The sequence below is a fragment of the Ascaphus truei genome, chromosome 3, assembly GCF_040206685.1.
Source record: "Ascaphus truei isolate aAscTru1 chromosome 3, aAscTru1.hap1, whole genome shotgun sequence".
In the NCBI taxonomy this organism is placed as follows: Eukaryota; Metazoa; Chordata; class Amphibia; order Anura; family Ascaphidae; genus Ascaphus; species Ascaphus truei.
The window spans coordinates 56,695,608-56,712,445 of record NC_134485.1 but is presented as its reverse complement, the minus strand read 5'-3'; the positions used below and the strand labels follow the sequence as shown (position 1 = coordinate 56,712,445).

General features: G+C 41.6%; 1 protein-coding gene and 1 long non-coding RNA gene across 7 annotated transcripts in view; one reads left to right on the top strand and one right to left on the bottom strand.

Moving 5' to 3' along the window:
* EPHA6 (EPH receptor A6) overlaps nucleotides 1-16,838 on the bottom strand; it is an 833,380-nt gene that overhangs the window by 466,760 nt on the left and 349,782 nt on the right. The gene's annotated exons all lie outside the window — the stretch shown is intronic.
* LOC142491446 (uncharacterized) lies at nucleotides 10,685-15,478 on the top strand. Its single transcript, XR_012800402.1, has 3 exons — nucleotides 10,685-11,110; nucleotides 12,221-12,417; nucleotides 14,548-15,478. It is a non-coding gene; the product is annotated as an uncharacterized LOC142491446 (long non-coding RNA).

Below are 16,838 nucleotides of genomic sequence, written 5' to 3'. Positions count from 1 at the left end.
AAGGTATTTATTATATATTTATTATATTGTCATCAAGCGGCAGATAGGGGGGGGGGGGTGATGAACTCCTCTTATTATGAGGAGGAGTCACAAAGAATTTTAGGTGACAATACCACTTATCTGAAATTGGAAGCAAATCCAACAATCCCCTTTAAAAATGAGTTGTTGGCATTCTTGGATCAGGGTCTTCGGGTTCAAATTATATTTAAACGGGAACTGGAATTCCTGACAATTGAGCAACCCAGGATTCCGGTTTTCTACTTCATCCCCAAGATCCACAAGAATCTCACACAGTCCCCTGGTCGTCCTATAATATCTGGCATTCGTTCCCTCACTTCAAATCTTTCCCAGTTCTTGGACCATCTCCTTCAAAAGTATGTCATTCAGGTCCCCTCATATCTAAGAGACACCTCGCATGTGTTAACCACAATACAGGGTCTTGTCTGGACGGACGAACTGGGTTGGGTCACATGTGATGTAGTCTCACTATTATATACCATCATAGATAGTTGGGACTTGATGCCATTAGGAGAGTCCTTGAAAAAGATGTCAATATAGATGATAAATTGAGATCATTCATTATAGATGGAATTAAATTCATCTTAACCTACAACTATTTCAGCTATTACCATGACTTCTACCTCCAGACATGCGGCACTGCTATGGGCACCAGGTTTGCACCCAGTTATGCAAATCTATTTATGTCCGTTTGAACAATTGAACAATTTCAGAACTATCTTAATGACAATACTCTTAATTTGAGATTCACCTTTAATCACAATAGAACTAATATTAACTTCCTTGATCTCTCCCTTTATATAGAAAATAATACCATACAGACCATGACTTACCACAAAGAAGTAGATGCCAATACATATTTATTGGCATCTAGCCATCACCACCCTAAGTGGCTTAAGAATATCCCCAGGGGTCAAGCCCTGCGAATCAAAAGGAATTGTTCCAATGATTTAATATACAAACAACAAGTGAATGATCTTAAAGATAAATTCCTAGAAAGAGACTATAAAAGGCGAGATCTAGACCTAGCTATTTCTGTAGTAGATAATATTGATAGCGCCACCATCGTCTCAAAGGAGGCAGCAATTAAACCAAGCCCGAAAGATCAGGGACAATTTCCTATGTTCATAACTCAATATAGTGGTCTAGCCCCCGTCATATCCCAAGTGTTTAGGAAACATTGAGGGATTCTTCACAGAGATCCAATTTTAAAAACTTGCCTTCCTAACAGACCTACTGCACCGACACACTTTATTCGAGCAAATACCCAGTATGTACCTGGCAGATACCTGGAATGCGCCGCTCCTAACCTCTGACAAGCCCCGTTGCATTTGCCTTCCCAGCCTGGGTTCATGCCTGGCTGATGGGCGGCTGATCTGTTAAATGATAATGATTAGGATTTAATAGGCTGCAATGCTTCGCGTGTCTACCAGATGGCATAAATTCATGAATTGTAATGCAGTTTATATATATATACTGTGCAGTATTGCAGCCAGCGGGAATAAAATGCTTCAATCCCTGCTTGGAAAATAACTCAATGTACTCGGGCAGAAAACAGTCACAAACCTCAATACACCCGGGTATACCCGAATTCGTGGGACTAGCCAAGCTCGAATAAAGTGTGTCGCCAGTGTAAAATAGTCTATAGACGAGCTAGGAATTTAAAGTCCACGCTGTCCCCAAGCTGTCCCATTGATAATCTTAGGGACCGCCATGTCACATGGCTTAATGACCTTAAAGGTTATTACACCAGTCACAATTGTATTGGGTGTAGATACAGTAAAAAAAAGTAAACAATTTAAATCCAATGTTACTGGCATCAGTTTCGATATTGAAACATTTATTAACTGTAAGACTAAATTTTGCGTTTATCTTTTACAATGTCCATGCGGATTACAATATGTTGGCCGGACTGGGAGACCTCTAAAGCGACGTTTCGCTGAACATGTATATAACATCAAGAGAGGTCTAGAGACACATAGTGTCTCTAACCATTTTAAATTGAAACATAACCAAAATCCAGACGGCCTCACCTGCATGGGCATTGATAATCGGAAAACAAATTGGCGCGGGGGTGATAGGCTAAACACGGTGTCCAGACGTGAAAGTTACTGGATTTAGACATGAAAGTTACTAGATTTATGTGTTAAAAACCTTATCCTCCCTGGGACTCAATATCGAATTTGACCTAGCAGCCTTTTTAAAAGATCCATAAATTATTAGTATGGATCCTACAATTTCACTCATTGCATGTATGAAAACTTATGTTTTAATGCATTCTCATTTTTATTTTCACCTTATTTTTATCTGTATTTTATTATGCTTGATTATGTTTTTTAGCATAAATTACATGTAATGTTTTTGTGTATTCACAGTCATGTGTTATAAGACTTAATTGACCCGATCAGCGATCTGTTTTCAAATAGATGTTTATGTCTGCAACACAGCCTGTCAGTCACTTGAACGCATCCGCCCCTTGTGGGAAGTGCCTTCATTTTTTATGTATATAAGTAATGTTCCTACTAAGCTCCACCAGCCCCTGAGGAAGTGACGTTCCGTCACGAAATGCATAGGGAGGAGGAGCTTAGAGTTGTGTGTGCCTGTTCCGCCACCGTAGCCGCCCGAGAAGAGACACCTACCGCTTACATCACCAACGGCGAGTCACGGGAGTTCTCGTGCATGCTAGTCAGCTGGTCTCCGTGCATTTCGGGTTGGATACAGGTTGCGGACGGCATTCGTAAGTTGTTTGGCTACCTATACACATAGTAAGCGTGGGTAGTTTGTTGTTTTTATCTTTCATTAAAAGTGTAGTTACATATTACACTAGGCTGTGTCCCTGTCCCTTTATCATCGGGTGTTGCTGCCATTTGTGTGCCCCGTGAGCCTTGAATACAAACTGAAGGGGAACCATCCGGTCAGACCACGTGGGGTCCGTGGAAGATCGAGGTGAAGACGTGGCACAAGCACAGATTCTATCCCCTCTCTGAGCAAGATTAACCTCTTGTAAGTAGGGTTTCTTATGTTTTAGATAAGTGTCCTTGCATTAAGTACTGCGCAATTGGTGTGTCCTCTGTTTATTTCCCAGAGTACCCTCAGAGATTCCTACAGGGACACCCCCACTCGTCTAAGACATTTCTTGGTGATTCCATCATCCCATCTGGATTTTGTCTCATATCTAAGGACTGACATTTGGACTACGGTATCTTGGACACTATCTTATTCACTAGCGCCGGGGAACGCATATTTTGTGTTTGTTATATTGTCCAACAGGTCCTGGGATCATCTGTTTTATGAGGTTCCCCTTGGCAGCTCTTCGTTTTCAGTTAATGATCACTTCACCATTCACTGATTAGTTTTGAATCAAATTTCTATCATTAATCATTTTCATTGCACTTCACATTATTTGGTTTAGGTTAGCACTTGTAGAGAGTATTTTTTAGGTAGTTTGTTTGTATAAGATAACATGATCAACAGTAGCAAAAGCCTTTGCAAAACCTAGGAATATTGCACCAGTGAGTGGTCCCAGTTCCTTTCTACTCTGGATTTAAATGCACACTTTTAGCAGGGTAGTTACCGTGGAGTGTTTGGGGCGAAAGCCAGATTGGAATTGGTTAGGGAAATTTGTCTTGGTATAGTAATCGCTTAATTGGGAGTGAACACATTTTTATAAGAAATTACAATATTTCAAGAAGCTTCAGATAGATAGTTTAGACACAAAGTTCCAAGTAGCAGTGCTCAGTGTGATTGAAACATATAATAAGAATAAATGTTGAAATTGCACACATTGATAGTGTGTAAAAGAAGCCAAATAATGCTGAGTGAAGTACTGGACCCAGTGCTGTATATATAATATAATATGAACACAGGTAGCTATAATCGTCCATAAGGTGGAGACAGTTATTAGTTTGAATGTATCACATCAATGCAGTACTCCACCAGACAAATGCTCTCCATAAACAGCACTGTTACCGGTCAGCAACTCATCCTGTTTTAAGGGGGAGAGACAGTACTCACATACAGCTGCTTTTTGTCCTTGCGTGCATCACGCCGATCAGTCATAGCAGGGAAGAAATCCAAAGATGGGAAGCGGTGCACAGCTGTAAAAACGGGGCCAGAACCAATGCTGATAAAATTAAAAGTTATTTATTGAGCAACATAGTAACGGGGAACAGAAACACACTCTAAGGCGTTTCAGGCAAACCCCTTTTGCAAAGAGTAACGCCTCTTTCAAGAAGCTTCCACTGTGCCTCAAGATGAAAGTTGTCGACCAGTGTATTCTTCCCGTGCTCACATATGGATGTGAACCTTGGACCCTAAATACAAAGATAATTCAGAAGCTTCAGACAACGCAAAGAAGTAGAGAGATATATGCTGGATATTACCTCAAGAGAGAGGGATAAGAATGAATGGGTTCGACACCAAACAAAAGTATGTGACATCATCACAAGGGTGAAGAAAGTAAAATGGCAGTGGGCCAGATATATCCCGTAAAGAAATTACCATTATTGGACAAAGATGGTACTGGACTGGATTACAATAGAGATTAAAAAAGCACGAGACAACGACCAAAAGTAAAATGGGAGGATGAAATCAGAAAATATGTTGGAGCAACATGGAGAAGAGAGGCTTGTAACTGCAGTACCTGGAAGATCCTTGTGGAGACTTTCCTCCAGCAGTGGGTTGACAAGGGCTGATGATGATATATAGATATAGATAGATAGATAGATAGATAGATAGATAGATAGATAGATAGATAGATAGATAGATAGATAGATAGATAGATAGATAGATCATCAACTACGGTAACTGTGGAGGCCTTCATACAGCAGTTAATCAACAAGTGCTGAAGAATATGATACACATACAGTTGTGTGAAAAAGAAAGGACACCCTCTTTGAATTCTATGGTTTTACATATCAGGACATAATAACAATCATCTGTTACTTAGCAGGTCTTAAAATTAGGTAAATACAACCTCAGATGAACAACAACACTTGACATATTACACCGTGTCATGATTTATTTAACAAAAGTAAAGCCAAAATGGAGAAGCTATGTGTGAAAAACTAAGTACACCCTTACTGCTTCCATAGGAATTAAGATGCTAAGTAGCAGACAGGTGCTGCTAATCAAATGCCCTTGATTAATTGATCATCAGCAAGTGTGACCACCTCTATAAAAGCCAAAGTTTTAGCAGTTTGCTGGTCTGGAGCATTCAGGTGTGTGTTAACACAATGCCAAGGAGGAAAGACATCAGCAATGATCTTTGAGAAGCAATTGTTGCTGCCCATCTATCTGGGAAGGGCCATTTCCAAAAAACTTAAAGTCCATCATTCCACAGTGAGAAAGATTATTCAAAAGTGGAAAACATTCAAGACAGTTGCCAATCTTCCCAGGAGTGGACGTCCCCGCAAATTCACCCAAGGTCCGACCGTGCAATGCTCAGAGAAATTGCAAAAATCCCAAGAGTTACATCTCAGACTCTACAGGCCTCAGTTAGCATGTTAAATGTTAAAGTTCATGACAGTACAATTAGAAAAAGACTGAACACGTATGGTTTGTTTGGAAGGGTTGCCAGGAGAAAGCATCTGAACAAACCACAAGACTTCTGGAACAATGTCCTTTGGACAGACGAGACCAAAGTGGAGATGTTTGGCGAAAACCAAACACAGCATATCAGCACAAACGCCTCATACCAACTGTCAAGCACGGTGGTGGAGGGGTGATGATTTGGGCTTATTTTGCAGCCACAGGACCTGGGAACCTTGCAGTCATTGGGTCGACCATGAACTCCTCTGTATACAAAAGTATTCTAGAGTCAAATGTGAGGCCATCTGTCCGACAGCTAAAGCTTGGCCGTAATTGGGTCATGCAACAGGACAATGATCCCAGGCACACCAACAAATCTACAACAGAATGCCTGAAAAAGAAAAGAATCAAGGTGTTGCAATGGCCCAGTCAAAGTCCAGACCTCAACCCGATTGAAATGCTGTGGCTGGACCTTAAGAGAGCTGTGCATAAACAAATGCCCACAAACCTCAAAGAACTGAAGCAACGTTGCAAAGAAGAGTGGGCCAAAATTCCTCCACAACTATGTGAGAGACTAAAAGTCATACAGAAAACAATTACTTCAAGTCATTGCTGCTAAAGGTGGTTCTACAAGCTATTGAATAATAAGGTATACTTAGTTTTTTACACATGGCTTCTCCATTTTGGCTTTATTTTTGTTAAATCATGACACGGTGTAATATGTCATGTGTTGTTGTTAATCTGAGGTTGTATTTACCTAATTTTAAGACCTGCTAAGGAACAGATGATTGTTATGTCCTGATATGTAAAACCGTAGAATTCAAAGAGGGTGTACTTTCTTTTTCACACAACTGTATACAGGCATACCCCGCATTAACGTACGCAATGGGACCGGAGCATGCATGTGAAGTGAAAATGTACTAAACAACTTGAGGAAAACAAAAGCATCTGTAATTGTACTAAGCCAATACAGTACAGATGCAGGGCGGATCACTGTTCCCAGTCCCCCTCTGTTCACAGTTACCCCTCCTTGAATGGAAGTCACCATAGTTTTGTGCGGCGGCGCTGCAGGCGGCTTAGTCCTGACTTCGGCAACACAGTCGGGTGAATGTAGTTTTAAGCAATGTACAATTCTTTAGTCATAGTGGGGATTATCGTGATACCAATAAATGATTCTTCCTGCTTCTTATTTAATGTGACTCATGGCTCAGAGTTTGTGCTGTATAAAAACTAAATATACCGTTGTTTATTTAAACTTACAAACAGGTGTTGATGGAGTTGCCATTTTATTCATCCCATCAGTGAAATCTGTGATTTATAGTCTACAGTATATACAATATGAACTTACTACAAGCAAACTCCCAGCAGAGGACAAACTCATGAATGTCTTCATGAAGCCAGGTGTTCCTTGGTAAATCTTTGTAAGAACCAGGCACTAGATCTTTTTAAAGAATGAAGCTATAAATGAGCAGGTATGGATCTCTAGGCCTCTTTTAATAACATTTGTTTTACTCAGATTTAATTCAGATACTCTGTCTCAAAGGAAAATGTTTGAACTTCATCAGGGCTTTTGGGTGTTATTCCGTTTATAGCAATTACTATAAACAATTACTTTAAGTTTTGTTTTACTCTTAGCCCGGTAAAAAAATATGGTATGTTATAACATGAATCCTCATAATTAAAGGATACCCTAACATACAGTATGGATGTTCTAAGTGGAGACGCCAAGGCTGAGGGAGAAGAGGTGGCCCTGTGGTGCTGATTGGATGAAGAGTAATCAGCTTTGTGCAATGAGTTGTCAAAGAGGAAGCATTGTAAGGCCATGCTCACAGTGGCGGCTCGGGTGCGTGCGCCCTCCTGCAGCCCAGAGATGCGTGTGCTAGCTGCAGGAGATGGGTCGCGGCGATCGGGGGTGTCACGGACGCATCACGGACGCATCACGGAGCTGGTTCGCCCTCATTGGCTGAACCAGCTCATGTGACGCTGACGTCACCCGACTGCAGCACGCAATTTAATTTTTTTGCTTTGGTGGCAAAATGCAGCTGAGTTGACGTGCGCAGCACTGCGGGCACTTGAGGAACTTCCTTAGACAATCGGGTAAGAGTCCTTGAAGCACACACAGACGCAAGCGCGTGCACGTAGCGACGCCGCCACCGTGAGCTCGGCCTAAGGCTACGGCCCCACTGTCTGCACTGCACCAGCCTGGCAGGTGCGTGCAGCTCTGATCCCCGTCTGCAGTGAGCTGCAGGGCGAAAGACTGGGGGGGGGGGGGGCATGACAGGCGTGGTGGGGGGCACGGCCATGTCACCGGGCAGGTTCGCCCTCATTGGCTGAACCGCCAGGGGCATGGCCACCGCGCTCGTCACCAGTATTGAGATCAATTTTCCTGTCTTCAGGAAAAACTGGCCGCACAGCGTGGCGGCCACCCCTTGTAGTGGGCCCGGCCCCATAGCGGGCGCTGCAGCACGAAGCGGGGACCTAACCTAATAAGATGGAGAGAGGAGAATTTGTGCTGTCAAAAAGAAATCCTGCAGTGACTTCAGTAGCCAGAGGAAAAACTGTTACAACAGCAAGAGCACCAGTAATGAGTCAGTGTGGTAGGAGACGCATTAGACAAACTGTAATAAGACATTTTCCTGGGTATTATCTGGGGAATGTTTGACTCAAAAGAAGTTATGACTAATCCTAACATGTTAAGAGGAGGAGGAAGGAGTGTTTAGATACAGCTTTCAGTAATTTTACTGATGAACATTTAAGGGCCGATTACATTCACGAACCAGTAGATTAATTTGAACCTGTATTTACATATCGATATATCAGTTATGTGTGGATATTCAGATTTTCCTCCTCTTTTTCAACTATTAATGTTTAAAATGCAAACTATACACTTGCAAAATTCAAGAGTTGCATACTGTATTTTTTCGCAATCCTTTGCTCAGACCAATCCTTATTGATTCTCATGTTCAGTAGGTTTGGCAGGTATGTTTGATGCTTCTCAAGCTGTGGATTCTAGTAATAATGTTTCATTTGTACATGCTTTTAAATCATTTTTACTACAGTTTGAAAGTGGTAATATTAGTAGTGCCGAATTCAACTATTCCATGCAGGTTCCTGGAAATATTAATGTTAATTGGCCAAGTTGAGAAGGGAATGTTCGTCAAGTTTGGGTTTATTCTACAGTTAATGTTAATAGCGATCTTGAAAATATTGATTTACAAGGGAGGCCTGACACTTTGTTTAAGGGAATTTTCTAAAGGGGATTAAGTTGATATTTAGTCTCTGGCTACCAAGATACTGTGTGAGTGGTAAAAATGTTGATGGTCACACTGTAGTTGATTTGAAAAATAAAGTATTCCAGAAAAATATAAGTAATTGGTTTTAAGCGTTAGTGAGAAATCCCTATAAATGTGGATTTCATATGCTTTTATGGGAGAAAAAAACGGTTGCGGCAACTCAAGGTTTGGTAAGGTTTGCAACATCCGTATGGCCACCCAATAATATCTATTCTAAGGGTCTCGGGAGAAGAAAGACTCATGATGATGTTCTGAATGTGTCCCTCTTCCATATTTGCTTGTGTTGCAGATACACTGTGGATGATGCATCAAAGGTGATCTTCCAGTATGGTGATTCTTCACACAGCCACGCACTCACCTTTTCCTGAACCATGCACAGTTCCCATGGCTAAATTATGACCACAACAGGATGATAGGGCTCTATTCTTAGGGGAAAGTGGAAGTGGTTTCACCTCCTAAATTATATGAACACTAAGAGAAAATAAAATAACATTTATAAAAACATCTGTAAAATTAAATAAAATAGAAATAATTACATTAACACTGGGAAAAAAACTGTATAACTAAAAAAAAAATAGTTAACATGTCAAACAATTAACTACAGATGTAGCAGACATTATTAAACCCGCTGGCACGTTAGCCCTACCTCTTTTTTGCACGAGGCTGACGCATTAAGAATTGCAGTTGCTACCGCCAGCTACATCTATGCAAGTTACAGTAATTAAATGAACAAACTCACTTACAGTAACTATGCTACTAAAACTAAATGTACTTTAACTTCTAACTATGTTCAAAACAAGCAACTAACTAAAACTAAATTAGCGTTAAATTTAACAACAATATCTCAAATGACCAAACAAATGTATGCAAATGAAGAATTAATGGCTAATTACCAGTTAACATGCTACTCACTAAACGCTGACACATGGTCATATCAATCTACCACCCAAATATAGCGCAAATTTGTATCACCTACCCCAGGGTAGCCTTAAGCCCATCTTTGTATGTGTATAATGGCTACTACATACATAAACAAGATAAGACTATCCAACCTACAAGTGTAGCCAATGTTAGGTGTACTCCAGAAGGTGAAACACGTGATGCCCCTACCCCCATCTTGAGTGCAGCTGATTAAAAGCAATAGCCACTTCTCATGCTAGCGCAATGTGTATGTCCCAGAAGGATTGCCGCTGCTGGAGGTCCCATTGAAAAGCATGGAACCCCTCCCACACAGTGCCGTCGCTGCAGCCAACCCCCCCCCCCCCCCCTGCGCCTTAGCTTTTTAGCGGGTCAAACGCAGTTACGCAAACAGTATATATATTCCTTTGTATTACTTTATTTTAAAGTACCACAGTTTATGTGAGCCTGGGGTCTCTTGTCTGATCCGTGTCATTGGGTGGGTATTCTAAGCTTGGCTAGAGTGGCAGGTCATGTTAATGGACTCCAATTGTGCCCAGTGGATTCTGAAATAGCCATTGGGCTGGTACACCAGGTGGTGACATCTAAAAATAAATACAGTGTTTTAACTGATTTGATCTTGTAAGGTAATATATGTTAATTATTTTAAAATAATAAAGCTGTGGCCTTGTTTTCCTCCACTTATGTGTTGTGTTATTTAAGTGTAGTTCCCTTGCTAAAATCAGGCCCCTTTTAGAATGTAGGCTATGGCCACTGCTGGCAGTGTTGGGGTTAAACCCCTTGGACACGGTCCTGCATGTGAGCTGGCTCAGAGCTAAGTTACATTGTTGCAATCACCAGGCACATGCTTGTCAGGCAGTGCCTGGAGAGTTCTAATAGGTCATGTGACCGGTGGGGTGACAGACTTGCTACAGCATGTTTTGCCCAGAGACAGAGAGGGGGAAAGGTTTACACCCCCTGGGTATATAAGGTGGGGACCCACCCTAGAGAGGTGGTTCTGTGCTGGGCTGGTGGAGTGAGTCCTAGGTGCCTGGTGTAGGGAGCAGGGCTATAGCCCAGGTTTAAGTAGGGATTTGGGGCTGAGCCTAATCCACTCCTATCCAGGGTTAAGTTGAGTCCTGGGAGGAACTGCAGGCAAACAGGGAACTGCATGAGAGAGATACTGAAAGCCTGTCCTGTCTACGCTGTTTGGTATGCTGATCCTGCTGACATTAAAAGCAAGCATTCTGTTAAAAGTTCCTGGCGCCATTTTCTACTTATTCTACTCCTCACTACAAGCCTTGGCCTGGATCCACCAGATAAGCCCTGAGACTAAAGATAAAAACTGACTGATCTACACTATGCTGAAGCAGGTACAAACCCTGTCTGCAGTGCAAGGAGAGACTGAATTTGTGTACACCCTATCTCCTGCAGCCAGGGGAGGTTGGGGGGGGGGGGGGGGAATGGGGGGCTGATAGGGGTGTTACATAAGGAATTATTGTTATTGTATACACTTATTGAGTGGGTCTGGCTGCCTTGGAAATGTTTTACTTACTGTACCATTATTAATGCCAGAAGCAAAGACATGATCCTGACATTACGGATTATGTGAACCGAAGAGGAGTAACCTTTTCCGTCCTCTCCCCATGCAAAGAAGGAAAAAGCCCACACTTGGCTATTACGTGTAACAAGTTTTTCCCACACCCTCTAACAAACCATTGTTAGTGGGGAAGTCAGGACAGGCTTTTGGGTGATGCTTGGTTCTTTCTCACTGGTGCGGTGCCTCCATCTCCAGCAGCACTGGATGCAATCCCTGCAGGAGAACTCTTTTTAATACTCCCCTGATTAATTGTAGTCTCAGACCGGAGTATAAATTTACAGGAGCGGCTGTATTCTTCACACAACAGGGTAACAGCATACATGGTACACTTCTCTTCCCTCCTCTGAATGGTCCCTGGAAACAACCCAGGAGGCTTGAGGCCCCAGGGGTCTATCCTCTGCTCTCTCCTCATCCCCTGGTGGGATGAGGGGTAGTTGTTCCACTCCTCTAAGGGAGAGGATGGAAGGTGGTCAAAGCCCTGACTTCACACTCCCTGTAACTCTCTCTCTACAAGGGAAGGAGAACTCCCAAATTTAGGTGGTGCAGCCCCTTATGTACCCAGATGGAGGGTCCAAGGTCTGAACCCCTGATAGGGCTGAACACAGGCCTAGTCCCGCGCTCCCCTCCCCCCCCATCACTCAAGGGATCTGCTTACTCCAGGGGAAAACCCGGATTATCCTAACACTGCCTGTGTTGGTACCAGGGTTGTGTATTAGGCAGGGCAGATTAGCAGCCAAAAAGAATACATGGCTACATACGTCTTAGGGTCTCCAATGTGCCAGACCCCATGACATGCTAGCTATGCCATGGAGCACCAAAAAGGTTTATATATTTAAAAATGTGTATTTATTTCAATGTATTGCAAAAAAATATTTTTGCACAGGATTCGTACCACAGACCAGCGACGGCCCCCCAACACCCGTGGGGACCACCCAAGGGCCCGCAGACACCTGTGGGAACAACCTGAGGACCCCCGGACACCTGCGGGGACCACCCGAGGGCCCCCGGACACACGCGAGGACCACCTGAGGACCCACAGACACCCACAGCCTTTGGTATCAATCATGTAAGGTATAGGAGGTGGGAATTTGTGTTTATTGTGAGTAACGGGGGCGGGTGAAGGGGGTATTTTGCCCTTGGTGGGTGGTTGCGGGAGGGGTTAACCCATTCATTGACTTAGTGGTTAGCCGCTTAAGTAATGAAGTTGCCTGTAAATGCATTTTTAATGCATAGGATTCATGCCGGGGGCCTCCAGTGCTGATTTAATGGGTATCAGCTCTGGAAACTCCTGGCATCAATCCGAGGCAAGAAAAAATGCATTTTTCCCCCTAAATCCTGTCTCACCACATTCACGACACCTTCTCCTGGTGGGAGGTTTTTCAGAGGAAATCTCCATTCTAGAGCCTCGATTAGCCCCGATAACCTACTCGAGGCTACTAGGATTGCACGAATGTGAAAACCTGCCAATAAGTGGCTTATCGCAGCTGGCCTGGCGATATTTTTTTTAATAAAACAAATAAAATACAGATAAAGGCTTTTATTGGCCACTTATCGATGCCTACTGAATAGCAGTAGGGTTTTTTTTGGCAAAAAGGTCTTGATAAGTGCCTTATCCAGGCTTATAGCATAGGCCCCACAGTCTGTTATTGGAAGACCCTTTATGTTATGAATGCTCTGTAAGGTGCCGGAAAATTTCTGATCAAATCGTACTACTTTTGGGTATTCATGTTGATCTACAGTACAGCTGAAGGAACTGCATATTTGCTTAATATTTTCAGGTATAATGGTTCTATTTCTAAATATATTATTGTGTTTTTTTCTTAAAGTTGTTGCTATGCACCAACTCTTTATAATGTCGCTGTATTATATCCTCAAATGAGAGAGCAAGAAAGAAAATAAAGTACTGTATGTAGTACCATCATTCTAATATTTGATTCAAGATTTTTTCTAATACTGTTATAATTGGATTTAGGAAGAGTGATTAGGATTCAAATATTGGCAAGACATTTCTATTTTGATTTGCATCTGATTTATATTTTTAGGTTCCTGACAATTTAAGCCAATGGTTCTCAACCTTTTTTTTTCTCTCAGGACATCCCTATTCATAATGCTCTGTTGCTGAGGCACCTCTGCAATAGTAGTAACTTAAACACACACTAGGGCAGATAGCTACACACACACACACCAGGGAAGACAGCTACGCACCCACACAGCAGGACAGACCGCCAGCCACACACACACACACACACACACACACCAGGGCAGACAGCGGATATACCTGATTTCAATGTTCCCAGTGACGGCAACACATGTACATTTTTCATAAGATACACATAAGTATGTAACGGTGTTTTCCCTGGGCCCTACTGATCCTGACCCATATGTAAGAAAATCCCCCAATTACATGGATGTGTGATATGTGGTGCACCTGCTGGTAACAGGACTCCTGAGTCTCCCGCTGGGTGTTATGGGGAAGTATCACCATGACAGGCGTCTGAGGTAGTGTTCTGAGTCCTGCTCACATTCGATGCAGCGCCTCTACCCCATCAGGATCTCTGCAGCAGCAGGGGGAAGTATCTGATGGGGAACTCCTTCTTGGTGCATCCTCCTGGGGAATAACTCCACACTCACACAGGAGGGATCTTTTGAACCAGGGCATCTTTAATGTCATCTCCATAGGCAGACTGCCCCTCATTGCGGTCGTCACTTAGCACAGCATTTTCATGAGGTACTCCATTCAGAAGGTTCCTCCTCTTGTAATAGAGTTGTTTCCACCTCTCCCCTAAGGGAGATCCACCAGCTGGGCCAGGTCCCCGGTCACAGTGTGTAATCAGCTTGCACTGAAGTATCTGACAGGCAGACTTGAACTGCTGCAGACACTTCACCTTGAACTCTCCTTGTTAACCACTAACTTTAGGCAGTGGTGTGTCTTGTATAGACTCGAGAAACAGACCCACCTCTGTGTCACTAACAATGGACACAAAGCATGTTGTCACTTCCTTTGTTACATATAACACTTCACCAGGGTTTGAGGGCAAACCTCCATGATCGTTACTGGCAACCCTGCATACTTACCAGGATTACTGCCAGCATGAGAAAGATATGTACACCATTTTTACACATGGCTACAAGTAAAACAGTTATTTTAAGGTTGATGGAAGGTTGATGGAAAGGAAGTCACGGTGACAAGTCTGCTTTTTCTGCTTTCAGACCAAAAGAGACAGTAAAAAACTCTTATAAGGGGGAGAAATGAAGAGAAAATAACGCAAAACTGGAATTAAGGAAAAATGAAGCGGAGGAGAAACTATTTTCCTGCACCTCAACTCTAAGTATATTCCTTGCAATCTTGACTGAAGCAGTGATAGACTATGTAACCGTGACAAGTCTGCTCTACAGTATACCCCTCTGGTAGAAAGAACTATACACTAGTAGGCTCACATCTGTATACAGTTAATGTGAAATAGTCTAACTGGGGCTCCTCCAATATGTGTTATATGTTCTAGATAGACAAACATCTAATCGATACCAGTCTGCACAAAGTATAAATATCAGAGAGTAACCAACACTTGGTACATAATGTTAGGTTACCCTCCTATGATGTATATGATTTGTAATCGCTGGCTGCCCACTTGCATCATTGTACAGTCTGTATACAGTTCACGTGTATATATACTATCCCCTTTTTCCTTGCCTACAGTATGTTTATTAGCCACTTTCTTTTTGTGGAGGTGTCAAATCAATCTATTACATACACGTGACAACTCATGCTGGACAGCTTCAACTGCTATTTATGAAATAATGGCTACAATGAGTATCGAACACTAACCACATTGATTTTCACACATCATACTAACTGATACAATAACGGAAGATATTAAAGTGAGACATTATATTTTTATTAGAAATATTCTGATAAGATTGGGTACTAGGCAATTAAACTATGGATAATATCTATTAAGAACATTCATTGACACCCTACTAATCGGCAACACAGTCAAATACACTAATAGAGGGTCTAATTTGACCCAACTCTGTGTGAGAAGTTTGTATTTTCCTTTTTTTGTTCATTTTGAAGGTTTTGTTAGGAGTTTATTTAGTGTCAATTTATATCTGTAAATAATATTAAACGTTTTAAACTATTGCAATGTATTATGGGTATTAAGTCAAAGAGGAGTCTTTTTCTTTCTTTGGATTTTCCAGGAAGCCATACTGTATATATTGATTATTTGTTTAAATCGACCTACTAATGTCACTAAATGAGGGGGCTTAACAGGTTCTGTGTGCAATTTATAGCAATAAATTAGTGTTTAATAAAAAAAATTATTCCGTAGGGAAAAACTAAAAGTGAAATCATAGACATTAAAAATAAATAAATATAGAAATAAGCATACACAGGGAACTGCCACTTTGGATTTGAAATTTGGAAAGAGATCAAAGGATGTACAGTAAGTTAACTGCACAAGTCAGGGAGAGATATCATAGGTTTTGTGTGAATAAGAACATCATTTTTTTTTAAAGTGAGATTAGAAATGTAATATGGATTGATCTGAGGAATTACGATTTTGCCTAATCATGTTCACTAATAGTGCTACTGTGAGGGAAAACAATAAGGGAAATAAAGGGCATCCCTGTCTGGTATAATTAGTTACAGGAATAGAATTAGAAGTGAAGACAATAATCCGGGCTGCAGCTGTGGGAGACATTTAAGGAGATTTGGCTGCAGACAGGAAATATAATCTAATGCCCATGAATCTGGAACTAAAACCATAAAAGACCAATCACCTTGGTCAAAGGTCTTTTATGCCATAACGGACAAAAGTACAAAATTGGTGCTATAGGAATTCGTTTTAAAAATTAAGTCAATGGCTCTTATGGTCTATAGCTAACCAAGTTTTAATTTAGTGCACCAATTTACCAAAAGTTTTGCAATGTTTTACACGTTTATTAATTAAAAAAAACCAATACACTTTGATTTTAATGTTTTGCAGACTATTACTGAAGCTTGACTCCAGACCCACCCATTAGAATATCATTATAGAATATGTAAACATGGAGGTGGATCAGAACCAGGAAATTACAGACCTGTAAGCCTGACATCAATAGTGGGACACGTACTTAACGCTTTATTAAAAGATAATATTCAGGAATGCATTCTAGATAACAAAATTGTTAGTAATGGTCAGCATCGATTTATGAGGAAAGGGTCATGCCAAACCAACCTTACTCGTTTCTTTGAAAAGGTACAGCAAGCAGGAATTTAGACAAGGGTAATGCAGTTGATGTGGTCTACGTAGATTTTGCAAAGGCTTCTAAAATGGTGTCACACAAGAGATTAGTGAACAAAATAAAGGCAATTAGTCTGGGTAAAAATATTTGCAACTGGATCGAAAACTGTTTGAAGGATAGACAGCAGAGAGTTGTCAAAGATTGAACATTTTCAGATTGGGCTAAAATGGTAAATGGAGTACCGCAACATTTAGTACTGGGGCATCTTCTTTTTA